Source organism: Rana temporaria, chromosome 2 (assembly GCF_905171775.1).
Source record: "Rana temporaria chromosome 2, aRanTem1.1, whole genome shotgun sequence".
In the NCBI taxonomy this organism is placed as follows: domain Eukaryota; kingdom Metazoa; phylum Chordata; class Amphibia; order Anura; family Ranidae; genus Rana; species Rana temporaria.
The window spans coordinates 144,242,388-144,257,128 of record NC_053490.1 but is presented as its reverse complement, the minus strand read 5'-3'; the positions used below and the strand labels follow the sequence as shown (position 1 = coordinate 144,257,128).

The 14,741-nt window shown below is 40.6% G+C and overlaps 1 protein-coding gene, 1 non-coding gene and 1 pseudogene across 2 annotated transcripts in view; all 3 read right to left on the bottom strand.

Annotated features, from left to right (window-relative positions):
• Positions 1–14,741, bottom strand: part of SIAH3 (siah E3 ubiquitin protein ligase family member 3) — a 127,505-nt gene that overhangs the window by 94,624 nt on the left and 18,140 nt on the right. The gene's annotated exons all lie outside the window — the stretch shown is intronic.
• Positions 9,266–9,424, bottom strand: LOC120929863. Its single transcript, XR_005747529.1, has one exon. It is a non-coding gene; the product is annotated as a U1 spliceosomal RNA (small nuclear RNA).
• On the bottom strand, positions 13,616–13,748 carry LOC120930030 (annotated as a pseudogene).

The window sequence follows — 14,741 nt, the reverse complement described above, 5'->3', positions numbered from 1 at the left end:
GTAGTGAGTTAAAGGTAGAGAAAAGTAAAAAAAAGGACTTGATGACAGAGTATTATCAAGAGTGAGAGGAGGGCAGATTTGTTTAGGGTGAATTCTTGCAGGGATTTACTTTTAAGCCACAGTCACTCAAGAGCATGGCTATGTAATTGTTACCACTCTTTCTATTACATGGATTTTTACAACTACTGCCAACAGTAGTATTAAAGTGGATGTAAACTCACTCTCATCCTTTCTAAACTACTGCCATAGTGCTGATCTATAAGGATATAGATGCCTCCTGTATGTATCCTTACCTGTCAAATGTCTCCCCTCTGTCTGTTATGAGACCCGAAAAACTGCAGATTCTGTGGGTGGGTCTGTTGTCTGGAGCTCGGTGGGTGGAGTCGTGATGTCAGTAGACTCCCCTTGCCAACATGCATTTTCTCTTGTGTATTCCTTACACTAAATTCTGCTGTGATCACTAACATCCAGTCAAAATCCAGAAAAGTAACCACATGACTTCAGAAAAGGAGTGGGGGTGGGAATTAAAAAAATAATGCCTGTCTCCAGGCTAGTGCATGAGATATGTAAATAACCTGATGTTGAAACTGTGATCAGGTGACCTCAGATACACACACTGCAATATAACAATCAGATCACTCAAGCTTCTCCTCTGCCCAGCTCTCACTAGATACATCTAACCTAAATCAGATCACTTGTCTGTGTATATTTTGCTTTCTGTTCTGTGTTTTCACTGCAAAATACATGCATTTCCTCATCACACTGAACTGTGGATCACACCCCATGATGAGAAACATCCTGTCAAAACACAGTAAATGCAGCCAATCCTGGTAGAGCTGGAAGGGAGAAGAGGGGAGGTGAGGGGAGAAGAGAGGGATGTGAATTGTGAACTTTTTTCACAGGATGTGCCGCTGTCTCAGGCTAGTCCATGAGATATGTAAATAACCTGTCACTCACAGCAAGGGGGCGGAACGGACTAAGGTTTTTCTCTGTAAGTCCATTTTATTTCACTGAACAATAGAAGAGGAGTGCTCAGAGCTCGATTAACTGTGTGGCAAGACTGGACACAGATGATAGGAAATCTTATACCCTACATTGTGACATCAGGGTCATACATAAAATACTGTTTTCACCTTTTTTATCCTGTTTTTCATTTCAGTGCTGCTGATTTCCTCCAGCCTCTCTCAGTCGCTCCCTGTCTTCATGCACTCACTTTGGTTAATTGCTCTAGATTAGCTTCCTAATCATGGCAACAGTAAACCATGCCAGTGCCATGCACATCAGGGACAACACAGGAGCACAACTAGGAGACACATATCACACTATAATAGAAAGTGGCTGAACAAGAATATCATAGCAGGATACCTAAATATTATTTTAATGAGGATGGATATTCAGAAACATTGAAAACAAATTAATAATAAGCTAAAGGTTATTTGAGATTTTAGCAATTGATTATAGTTCTGCTTTAATAATGTTTTTCCTCATTGCTCCAATATGGCACAGAGGAAAAGCAGTGGTATGTGAACCTAGTTTTATATTTAGAGCATTGTCTTTCAAGTATGACAGGAAATATAATGCAGCTCATGTTCCCATGAAATAACAGCATTTATTAATAAAAACACCATATGAGTAAACATGACAAATGTAAAAAGCAGCTTAGTAGGGAGATTTGTAACAATCCAGACAGTGTATCTAGAAGCACCTCAGGCAAAACACACAAACCTTCCTTATTACTAAAGCAAAGGCTGACATAAAATCTTTCAAGAAGCAGTTCAATTGTGTGCAAAACCTCATAAATAATATATTACTGTTAGAGAAGTAGATGAACTGTCCCCAAATGGAAGGAAGATCGTGCTTCATTTTAATGAGACAGCATTTGTTATGCTCTTTTAATAACCTACACTAATTACTGATTAGGATGGGTGAATCTACCCAGGTTCAATTCAATGATCGTTTGAATACAATCTCGTCTAAAATTCATGAAACCTATACTAAACAGCAAGTCTATAAGGCACAAATTCTGAAAACTTCTGCCTATTTTTGTGTTTAATAGGCAAACTATTGTCAATAAAGGACATTGGCAGCTGGATACTACCATAGAAAACTTAACCAAGCAAAATATATTTTTTTTAGATACCATATAGCGGGCAGAGAGTCCTTGTTACGTAACTTTGAGGGCGACATTCTCAGGAGATGCCTTTAAGCTGTATATGGGTTAGAATGGTATGATTTTCACAGACAGTGTAAGTGGCATTGTATTCTAACATAACATATTTTAGATGTGTAATTGATTTTTTTTTACTTTTGGTTAGGCCTCAATGTAAAAGGGAGAGTCTAGGCAGGTTTTATCTTGAAATAAACATTACAGTGTACTACTGTATCTGAGAGAAATAAATCACAAATATTATACTGTGGCTGGACAGTATGTAAGCGGCTTTGTAAAGAAGCAATGTACGAGGAGAGATAAGGCAGGTTTTATCTGTGAAAACATTACAATTTATTATTTGAGAGGCAATTGCCATAAATTCCGAACAATGGTTGGACAGTATGTAAGTACCTAGGTAAGGTAACAATGTAAGTGGTAGAGCTAGGCAGGTTTTTTCTTGAAAGAAACATTGGAATGTATTATTTGAGAGAGAATAGTCACAAATATCGTGCAATGGTTGTATACTATCGAGTAATGCAAATAGGCTGTTCACTTTGCAAAAGAAGTTGCAATTTGCATGGAAATATTCCCTAGAGCTTAGTAAATCTATTGAAATTTCACCTTGTGAAGAATTCCCAATCACGTGCAGGGAAAATAAAAAAAACAGTATGTTTGCTTGCACGAAAGTCAAGACGCTTGAGAGGGGATATGATTTCAATGTACAAATACCATACTGGTGACCCCACAATAGGGATAAAACTTTTACACAAAAGGGCATTTAAAAAGGCTTGTGGCCATTCACTAAAATTGGAAGAAAAGTGAGTTAACTGGAAACAGTGTAGAGGATTATTTACAATAAGAGCGGTAAGAATGTGGAATTCTCTTTCACAAGCTGTGGTTTCAGCAGGGAGCATAGATCATTTCAATAAACTATTACATAGGCACCTAAGCGGGAAATACAATGTAATATTGACATAAAAGCACACATACACAGGTTGGACTTGATGGACTTATGTCTTTTTTCAACCTTACCAACTATGTAACTATGAAAGTCAGCAGATCTTCACCTCATTCACTAAGCTCTTGTAAAAATTCCCATGCGAAGTGCCACTTTGCATGGGAAACAGTGCCACACTTGCAAAGTGAAGTTTATTTGTCTTTAATAAATCAACCACTATGTAAGCAGCTTCATTAGGCCACAACATAAGAGGGAAAGATGAGTCAGGTTTTATCTTAAAATAAACATTAGAGTGTATTATCTGAGAAACAATAGTCGCAAGTATTTTTGAGTGCCAGACACCTGGAAACCATCCAGGGATTTACACTGCAATAAACATTGCTTTATTGGCAAAGGCCCAGTTGTGAAAACAATGGGGTTGATTTACTACATACCAAGCTACCCTAATCACATATAGGGTAAACAAAAAAAATGCTTTTTGCTTGCATTAAATTGGATAACGGAAGTCAGCAGAGCTAGCTTCATCTCATTCACTAAGCTCTGGGGCCCTTGCATAATGCAACTTCTGTTGAAAAATTAACAGCCTGTTTGCCTTTAGTAAATTACCCCATAATAAAAGTTCTGCTGCCTGCCTGCAATGGTAAAATACTAGCATACTGTACCTCCAATCATAGAAAGCTGCAAAAGAATGAAACAATATAAGGCTATAAGCCAGGAGCAAGGAGGAGGAGAAGGAATTAAAGTGGATGTAAACTCGATTCATGAAGTTTGAGCTGGGCACATATATCTATATTGTTTTCTTAATTCTGGAGGAATTTCAGAACTGCACGATGCCCCAATCGTACAATAAAGCATTTTTTTATTTTGGATCTTTCGGATTTCGGATTCTGCGCGTTCGTTATCATTTTGTTAAAACAAACCCAAAAAACCCTGAAATTAAGGTTCCTATGTAAGACACATATACTTATGTAAAAATATACTGATCACGTATGAAACAAATACAGGCAGTCTCCAACTAGCGCCCAGAAGCGATTCAGTTCGCATGCGCCGCGCTTTATACGTTTTTCATTCATTCATTCATTCACAACAGGAAGTGATAGAAAATCTACCCCTAGGAATGGAAATTCTCTCCTGTAGGAGTTATCATGGGAAAAAGATGTCTTCACTTCACTGAAACTTTATCAACAATTCTTGTTTGCACAACAACCCAAAATTTTAAAAATCCAACAGCGAAACAAACTTTACAGGGGTGTTAAACCTTTCCTATGCTAACCAAAAAACGTAAAAAAAAAATTGGGGGGCTGGAGTTACACTTAAAAAATATACTTGTTCCAACTTACATACAAATTCAACTTAAGAACAAACCAACAGAACCTATCTTGTTTGTAACCCGGAGACTGCCTGTATGCAAGAGCAATAGATTCCAAAGTTGTGATTTGGCCACTTTTATATTCTTTGAAAATAATATGCTTTAAAATGGGAATTCAGATTAAATGGGCATACCCTTTGGCTTTGTTACCCAATTTTAAAAATGCTGGCATAACAATTGTTATATTTAAATGCAGTAATCACAAATCAGTTACATTTTATTTCGAGAGACCTCGGAGGAGGCTATGTGCAATCATGTGTAATGTAGATTGTGGTTCCCTCTTCTACAATTATCCAGACCAGCATTAAAGTGCTAACTTGTAATCATTGTAATAGCCCACAAAGTAAAGTTTTACTAAAAATGATCAGCACATTAACAGAAGATGATCAAGTCTGAAAAATAGACATCTGTTCCAGACTTTGGCAGCCTTGCCTCACTTGTCACCTAACTGAAAACTGCTCTGCTATAAAAAATTACTATCACAGCAGAAATTCAGTGAGGAACTGATGACATAAGTAACACTGAAATAATGCCTTCAATTCTGATGGGAAATCAGAACAAAAATAGTAACAGAAATATGTTGATTGAGAGTGCAAGAAATGGAGCCTGTGCTTCTACAATTCAGGTTCCTCATACTCAGTGGATCAATACTTGCAAAGCCTTATGGTTACTGTAAATTGCACAATACTTAAGGGCCCTCTAAAGGTAAGATTGCCAGTATGGCTCACATTTCCCGTTATTTCTATAATAAAAGTTATCTATGCATGTGTATATAGTATATTGATGCCCCATTGCCATTAAGTTTTTTTGCATTTATATTGCCCTTTCCACAGCTTTATTAAACAAATATTTCTTTGCATATATATTGCATCAGGGGTTTATCTATCACCGATCTGGCTGTAATTAACAGAAATATGACTGCTTGCTATAGGTTGCTGTACTTGGCACATCATCATTGCCCTTTCCGCAGTCTTATTAAACAAGCCTGTTCAAGTTTCATGCATCATGTTAAAGCAGTAAGTCTGACATGTCTGTACAGCTCTGCCAGGCATATTGTACATGAGGAAGCTGCTTGGATAAGAACTAGTGATGAGCCAATCGATTTGCAAATGCCAGAAGTCTGTCAAGTAAAAAGGGGAAACCTGAAGTTTTGCTGAATGAAAAACAATATGATTTAGCTGGTACTGCAGAATCTTGGCCTAATGCATCACGCTACTGGACTCTTAATACCTCTGGCTTTTTTTTTTTTTTTTTTTGTTCCAAGAGTGACCGTGAAGGATGATTTTGTTAATGGAGAGCATAGGGTAGCTGAGGGATTAGTGGAGTTACCTATAGGTGTGCATGCTACTAAAGTTTATTATTGAAGTATGTTATAGCCCCCAAAATTAATGAGATGGATACTCGGCTTCATACATAGACATAAATAGCTGCACTAGCTTGAGTAGTGGTAATACTCTTGGGCCCAGATTCTCGTATATGGGTGTAAAACTGTGCGGGCTTAACGTATCTGATTTACGTTACGCCGCCGCAAGTTTTACAGGCAAGTGCTTTATTCACAAAGAACTTGCCTGTAAAGTTGCGGCGGCGTAGCGTAAATCACCCGGCGCAAGCCCGCCTAATTCAAATTAGCCAGGTAGGGGGCGTGATGCATTTAAATTAAGCGCGTTCCCACGCCGAACGTACTGCGCATGCGCCATCCAAAAAATATCCCAGGGTGCATTGCTCCATATGACGTCGCAAGGACGTCATTGGTTTCGACATGAACGTAAATGGCGTCCAGCCCCATTCACGGACGTCGTACGCAAACTACGTAAATTTTAAAATTTCGACGCGGGAACGACGGCCATACTTAACATTGGTTGCCCCTCATATAGGGGCAACTTTACGCGGCGCAAATCTAATGTAAGCGCCTGTCGGATCTAATGGATATCTATGCGTAACTGATTCTATAGATACGCATAGATACGACGGCCCAGATTAGGACTTACAACAGCGTACATTGCGTTGCGCCATCGTAAGCCCTTTGAGAATCTGGGCCAAAGATTTTAATTAACCTGAATAAGCCAGTGAAATGGCACTGCTAGTGCAGCAAAAGCTTAGACATGTATAAACTACATGATGATTTTATATAACAGAATATAGAAGACCCAACTAGCAAACATTTTCTATCAATCTGAAAATTTGGTAAGGCATGTACAGTGCAGGGCTAATCCTGCACTGCATATGAGAAGGTGAGCTTGTGGCTATGACCTGCCCTGAAGTGCCTTACCTATGACGCTGAGTTGGACCAATCGCACAGACGCCATCAGAAGCCTGCTGGAGCCAGGAATATGGTAAACAATACATCTTATCCTTGAAATCCTAGACTAAATGAACAACTTAACTTTAAAGTGTGGGAGAGGCACTGTAAGGGTGGATTTGCCTAATTTACAGAGCTTTAATCTCTATTGTTGGAAAGAAATCCAAAAAAACACCATACATTATAAATAAGTGCTGTTAGAAACCAATATTGTAAGTCAGCTAGCCTGGATTTAGACTAGGTTCACACCGAGTGCATTGGGAACATATTTTTTTTAGCAAGTTGTGCGTTTTTGCATGTTTTTTGCACTACAGATATGGGGCAACCCTATGCGCAACAAATGCATCAAAAAGCGCCTGTATCTTTTCAGGCATTGAGCTTTACATGTTTTTTTAACCATGCATTTTGGTATGTTTGACATGTGTCTGCAACTGCATTTGGATTTGGAGTGCCATTAGCAATAATTGGTACCACAAACGCGCGTGTTCCGTGAATGTGCGTGAAAACTCACACATTTGCACGTGTTCATGCAATGCTCAGATGTGAATGGAGCCTTAGGAAAAACAGGAGTTAACAAACAAATATTTTCTTTTATGAACAAACATAAATGTAGAGAAAAGTTGACTTTGGATATAAAATACAAAATAGGAAAGGGATAGAAAATGTACTTAAATACAAAATTCAGTGACTAAAAATGTATAGTTTATACCACATGGTTAAGGCTGTAAGTGGTGTAGCCCAAGTTTCAGTTTAGAAATGGTTACTTTTAAACTGTTTATAAATCATATACAGTTTGGGATAAAAAGTACCTTTCATGTGCTTAGAAATGGCAGTGAGGGGATCAGTGCCCTAAAATATAATGAGTGGGAAAAAATATCTGGTCTCCAGGCCAGGAAATTAGCTTGACTCGTAGAGGAACTGTGAGCCATGACACTCTTGGATGGCTTAGGAAGAGGTGTTTGGAACCATCTTTTGGGTACACAGCCAGATTGGTATACAACATTATCCCCTCTGAGATAATATTACAAATAATAGAAAACATCCAATTGGATGTTTTCTATTATTATCATAGAGCAGATCATGAGAAAACAAGTGTATAACGAAAAACATATAACAATACACCTCAATCCTATGCGCATGATTATGTGTATACCAATAGAAAAATGGGAGCTGCCTTCTTCTTGAAAATGCAAGCTCCAGTTTCCTGATACTAGAGACAAGGAAAATATCATTAATGCCACTATACCACATTGACACAATTGTGTCAGAGATGGCCTCTTTACCATTGACCTATATAATTGTGTCCTGGGTATCTACAGTATGATAAAGATTAGAAAGAATGGACAAATAACTGCAATCACACACTGCAACTGCTTATTTACAAAGTAAAACAGAACAGCTTTTTTTTTTTTTTTTGAAAAGCCTATGGCGTGTGAACATACCCAAAAAAACTCCACCCGGTGCAGAAAAAATGTGCACACACATAAAGAGTGTTCACAAAAACGTGCAGACGGGTGCAACGTCAAGTGGTCCTCCTGTGAAGAGGGACCCAAACCCTGATCCCCTGGGGCGTTAGGCTCCAGACGGGGACTGAGGTACTGTGGTCCGAGCAACCGAAGCCGACACGGACCCAACTTCCTCGGAGGGACTGCCGAAACAGAACCCTCCCAGTACTAGGTGGGGCTCCCCCGAAGGGAGACCCCATGAGAGCAGGCGAACTAAGCCAGAAGGCCATGTCCACCCACTCCCAAGACGTTCAGGGCTGGCCCGAGGACCCGCACCCTACTAATCACACAGTGACAAAACGTGCACAACAAAAAAAGACAAAAAAGTGACAAACACAGGCTTAAATAAAATAAAGTGGGGGAAGGGATAGTGGAGAGGAGAGTGAAAGAAGTGGCCATTGTGGTGAAACAATGACCAGGCCCTCCGGCCAGGAATAAAAAATTCCTCCGGTCCTAGCCAAAAGGCCCGGCCCAGGAGGCAGGTGCTAAAAAAAGCGTGTATCTGGTGCAGTGACCGTGGTATCTTAAATCAATGTGTCCCTCACACACAGTGATCTTCAGATACCCCTGGACTGCCACTCCAGGGGCACATGCACCATAGGCTTTTCGTTCCATATCCCATCCCCCGACCGGCCAGTGCAGCCCTCCACCCCTGCCAGCCAATCCGGCGGATTTGCACAGTCCTACCCCGTCATACCACAGGGCATTACCAGCTCCTCCAACCGGATCGCTGACAGAGATAGCACTTACACCAGCCAGCCAGAAGGCCAGACTAGAACTCGGCAAAAAGACCAAGACCAAGCGCAGTACCCATCCTCACCAGGAGCACCCTTCCAGATGGCTCAGACTCAACCATGGGCCGGCCCCCAGTATTCTGTCGGGCAGCACAGCGTAGTCCCTGCTGAAACCATCCTTCCAGGTGCAATGACGTCATTGGATTGCATCCACCCTCCCCATGTAGGAGGTGCTTCAGCGCTCCGCTGACAACTGATAAGGACAGATACCACACCCAGTCCCAGCCAAAAGGCCGAGAAGCGGCAGGGAAGACAACCACGATCAGCACGGCCTAGAGTGTGCAATAGCCGAGCCTTGCCCTGGGAGAACCACCTTCATGATCATGGTGTCTCCCCTGCCAGGTAAGTAAAACAGAACAGCTGTACAGTGTGGGCCGGATTCAGGTAGCCCTGCGTAATATTGTACGGGCGTAACGTATCACCATATTCATAAAGAACTTGCGCCCTAAGTTACAGCGGCGTAACGTATGTGGGCCGGCGTGGGCCGGCGTAAGCCCGCCTAATTCAAATGGGGATGATGTGGGCGTGTTTTATTTAAATTATTGTTGACCCCGCATATTTTACGTTTTTTACGAACGGCGCATTCGCCGTTCGTGAAAGAATCCCAGTGCGCATGCTCGAAATTCCGCCGCAAATCGTCATTGCTTTTGACATGAACGTGAACGTAAAAAATTCAAAATTTGTAGCGGGAACGACGTCCATACTTAACATTGCGTACGCCTCATAGAAGCAGGAGCAACGTTAAGCCGGAAAAGCCTTACGCAAACAACGTAAAAAATTCCGCCAGCGCACGTACGTTTGTGAATCGGCGTATCTAGGTCATTTGCATATTCTATGCTGAAAACGACGGAAGCGGCACCTAGCGGCAAGCGTAAATATGCACCCTAATATACGACGGCGTAAGAGACTTACGCCAGTCGGATCTTAGCCTAATTTCGGCGTATCTTGCTTTCTGAATACAGAAAGAAGATATCCCGGCAGATGTGCATGGAAGCCAATCAGCTTCTAACTTTATCTTGTTCAATTAAGCTTTGACAAAAAACCTGGAAACGGAGTGGTTTCTATCCAGAGCTGCTCCAGATTTTGCACTCTTCAGTTTTAGTAAATCAACCCCAATGTGACCAATTAACTGAAACCCAACCCTCAGAATCCCAAACGTGATCCTTAAACTTTTTCTGGGCCAAGATCATCAATCTCCAGTCACGCAGTCTTTCAAGTTATGCATTGCTTTAACCTCCAGGTATCACGCTCATGTTCTTCTTATGAATATGTTCTATTGTGAAATACAGATTATGGTGCTCAAGAAATCATCAGATGCTGTGCCAAGACTTGATATATATTAGAACCTCGAACCTCGAAATGTGTATGTGCAGAAATTGCCTGCCACCAACTATGTGACAAAAAAAGAGAAACACTAATTCATTACATTCCCAAAAACGATTGATGGCCATGGGAAATATTATTATAACCTCATCAGTAGAGTGCCTTGAATAAAGAAAATGCAGCACTGTTATTTAAAATGGGCTTTGTTTCATATGGTGAAAAAAATTGAAAGAGGCCCTTAGTGATTGGGTCGTTGGCAGTACCACCGAGGGGAACAAAGTCAACTAGAAGCAAAGTTGCAGTACAGCCATCAGTTCATTTTAGTGATGTCAAAATAGATATTCGTATTCTAACATTATTTAATGTTAAAGTTTTCAACACAAAGCTAAAATGGGACAAAATATGCAGTGAATTGTCTAGAAAAGATCATTCTTTCACATTCAGAAGAGTGCTTTTCTGTCCTTTGACCTAACAATGACATTTTAAAAGCTCAGTGGCTAAGTGGAATACTTGTTTACTTCACTGGTGACATCTAAAATATAAATTCAATTTGTTGGAGAAAATGGTATCAAGTTATTTATATTTCATAAACTCAAATCCATTTTTAAATCTAATCTCTAAGCAGATTTAAAAGACAAAAATTATTGGGGTTGATTTACTAAAACTGGAGAGTGCAAAATCATGTGTAGCTCTGCAGAGAAACCAATCACCTTCCAGTTTTTTTGTCAAAGCTTAATTGAACAAGCTGAAGTTAAAAGCTGATTGGCTACAACGTACACCTGCACCAGATTTTGCACTCTCCAGTTTTAGTAAATCAACCCCATTGTGTCTATGTAGCCATTAATTCAACATTGAATGTATTATTTAAATGTATGTTGTATAAGTACCTGGATTTGACCTGATGTCAGTCTTGCAGTCCCTATATGTCAGCGCTAGATTGTGAGAGGAAACAATAGCATAATCAGCCAATCAGTTCATGTTTTGACAAGGAGCATGCTGATAGGAAGTGAAATGGAGTGTCATAGAGATTAGCTCATTACTTGGCTGCTTTCTCCTTTGACTGTCCAGTAACAGGCTGGGGTGGGCCTTGGTTGACCTGAGCTCAGAGTAAGTAAAATGATGCTGGCCATCAGACATCTAGGACAGGTAGCGGCAGAAAAAAGTACTGCGGGGGTAAACTCTGGACTAAAGCTAAATATTGCAGCAAAGCTGATTTTGTGTTTTTATCTTTGTCCTAATGGGCTTTTAATTTTTTACTTGTTATTTTTGTCTGGAGTTCTGCTTAAATTTTGGTCAGCCGTTCTGGAGGTAACCCATACAGTTCTTCGAAAATAATCAAGAAATTAGTGTATTAAATGTAAGCTTATAGAACAAACAGCATGTTTACCTAGCAATCTTATCTCATTATCAGTTAAAAGGTTGGGTGGAATTAATAAATAAATGTGATGGGAGGGTTCCTCCCACATAGACAATTAAACCAATCTATGTAATTCCTTTTTCATTTTATAATTACTTCAATTTACAATATTTTGTTAATCATATAGGATTCAGAATGCCTGGTTCTATTGTATTGTGACTTATGGGTCTCATCAGAATGATTGTAATTTATGTAAATGAAAATTAGTTATACACAAAGGGTACAGTATAGTAGACTATAAAAGACTTACAAGATAAAAAGCTCAGCATACAGTAATGATACCATTATATGACACAACCTTGACATTGCAAATCACTTCTTTTATGCCATTAGCTCTCTTTCTCTTGTGCTTCCCTCTGACAGAGAAACATTAACATGTACAATGAAAAATGAAATTATATTATATTGCATTAAGAAATAATACATTTTGATTTTTCCTGTTCCGAAAAGACTTTTGGTTTCATATTTCTGCTGATTACGCATTGTGCAAAATGAAAATTATTTTATAACATTTTAATATTTTATCAAGCGTCCTTATTATATGAAACATTTGGAGTTAAGTAGAGTACCTTTAATAAATAATTAGACACACATATGAAGTGGTGTTCTTTTTAATCGGTCAGTAAAAACATTAAGTTCTAGCCCTGCACCATATGTATACCTTGGGTGGGAATTATATGCCCACATTACAACATGCTGGAAAATGTAGCTTTGCTTTAGTTCCACAAAAAGACCTACAAAGTGAAACCAATCAGTAAGCATTAAACGCTAACCAGGACAGTGCTTTTTATCACTATAGCAAACTTAGCTGAGGATAATGCCTTTTTTTCTTTTTGAAAAGCCAGTGGCGTGTGAAACACACCCAAAAACTCCACCCAGTGCCAAAAAAGTGCACACACATAAAGAGTGACACAAAACCTGCAACGGGTGTTACACAATCCTCCCTAGGAAGGACCTTACCCTGATCCCCCAGGGCTCCAGACAGGGACTGAGGTACTCACTAGGCCTGTCTGGCTGAAACCAGATGGACCCGTTTCTCTGGAGGGTCTGCCGAAACAGACCCACCCATGTACTTTGTGGGGTTCCCCCAAAGGGAGACCTCATAAAAGAGGGCGAACTATGTCCACCCCCTCCCAAGACTTTCAGGGTAGGCCTGAGGACCCACACCCTACTGATCACACAGTGACAAACGTGTAACAGCAAACATAAGAATACAAAAAATTGACGAACACAGGGGTAAAATAAATAGAAAGTGGGGAGAAGGAAGGTGGGAAAAGTGAAAGTGGCCACTGTGCAATACAATTGCTGGCCCTTAGGACAGGAATCAAAAATACCTCTGTTCCTAGTCAAAAGGCTCGGCCCTAGAGGCAGGTGTCAAAAAAGTGTGTATGTGAAGTGACCATGGTGCCAATAAAACTCAAAGTGCCCCTCAACACTTGTGAGAATTATGGCACCTATGGACTGCCACTCCAGTGGCACATTCACCACAGGCTTTTCTCTCAACACTGACCAACAGACTGTCCAGTGCAGCCCCCACAAATACTAACCACCCCCCCCCCACCCGGTGGGAAAGGGGGGCCAGTGTTCTTTCCGAAAAACTGACCGGAGCAAGGACTACACCAATCTAGGCCAGAAGGCCAGAGGCTGACCCTTCGGCCAGACCCAGTGGTTCTCCATCCTCACCAGGAGGCTTACCTTTCGGCTTTCTTTAACGGCAGCCTAATAACCTCCCTCAGTTAAACTATCGAGCGGTATGCTTTCGGTCCTCCCTGATACTAACCGTTCAGGTTGCCATTATGCAAAGAGGTTTTGAATAGCCACCACCACCCCTAATCCACCGCCGTGGACTAGGGACAGTTAGCACAGCGCCACTCCTTGGCAACTGATAAGAACAGACACTACACTTGATCTTAGCCAAAAGGCAGAGAAGGCTGAGGATAATGCCTTTAATAGCTAAAGCTGGCCAGAAGCAAGTAATTTTCTTTTGTTCAACCTGCTGGTTGAATGTAAGAAAATGACTTGATTCGTCCATCCACACACTCAGTGTGAATAGGGGATTCCTTCCCACTGAGTCCTTGTATTTTGACAACGGGGAGATTTCATTGCTGTCAGAATACGCGCATCAGTACTGCAAGCTATTGCTGGTGGCACTGAATAAGAGAAAATGTTCCAAATGGCTGGTTGTACACAAGTCAATCAGTAGATCGACTTGTGTAAAAACAGGCTGCCCATACAAGGATCCAAATTCGGCTGGTTCAGCATGAACAGATCAAATTTCGATCCATGTATGGCTGGCGTAACTGCAGTGAAAATTATTTTGTTTACTCACTTCAATTCTAGCGTTGCACTAAAATGTATGTATTTGATTGTGCACTATTTTATGTCTAGTGAAGTGCCAGCAGCTACATCTATCCTCTAAGTGGACTTTCTTCTATCTTTTCACAGTACTAATGTAGATAATACAGGACCTTGCTTCAACTTAAAAAGGCACTGTCACCTTGTCCATGCATGAAAAAATGACATTGTTCCTGGGAAGGGCCCCTCTTTCCTCCAACCCCCGACTCATGTTACCTGCACATTCTTAACATCTTGCTCCCCCTTAGCCTGCAAGAATGCCTCCCTGTGTGATGGTGCCTGAGCCTAGTAACCAACATCTAGGCCTTACCACCGTCACATGACCTGGGGATTGATTTCACAGTAGGGGTTCCCAGATCAACAGATTTCTAACACAATGCAACAGGGTTGGCCAGTACATTTTAGCATTACATGCATAAATAACTTAAAGCAGAACTCTAGAAAAAAAAAGCCTCTGGGCGTTATTTACTAAAAGCAAATCCACTTTGCACTACAAGTGCACTGCAAGTGCACATGGAAGTGCAGTCGCTGTAGATCTGAGAGGGACATGCAAGGAAAATAAAAAAGATAAT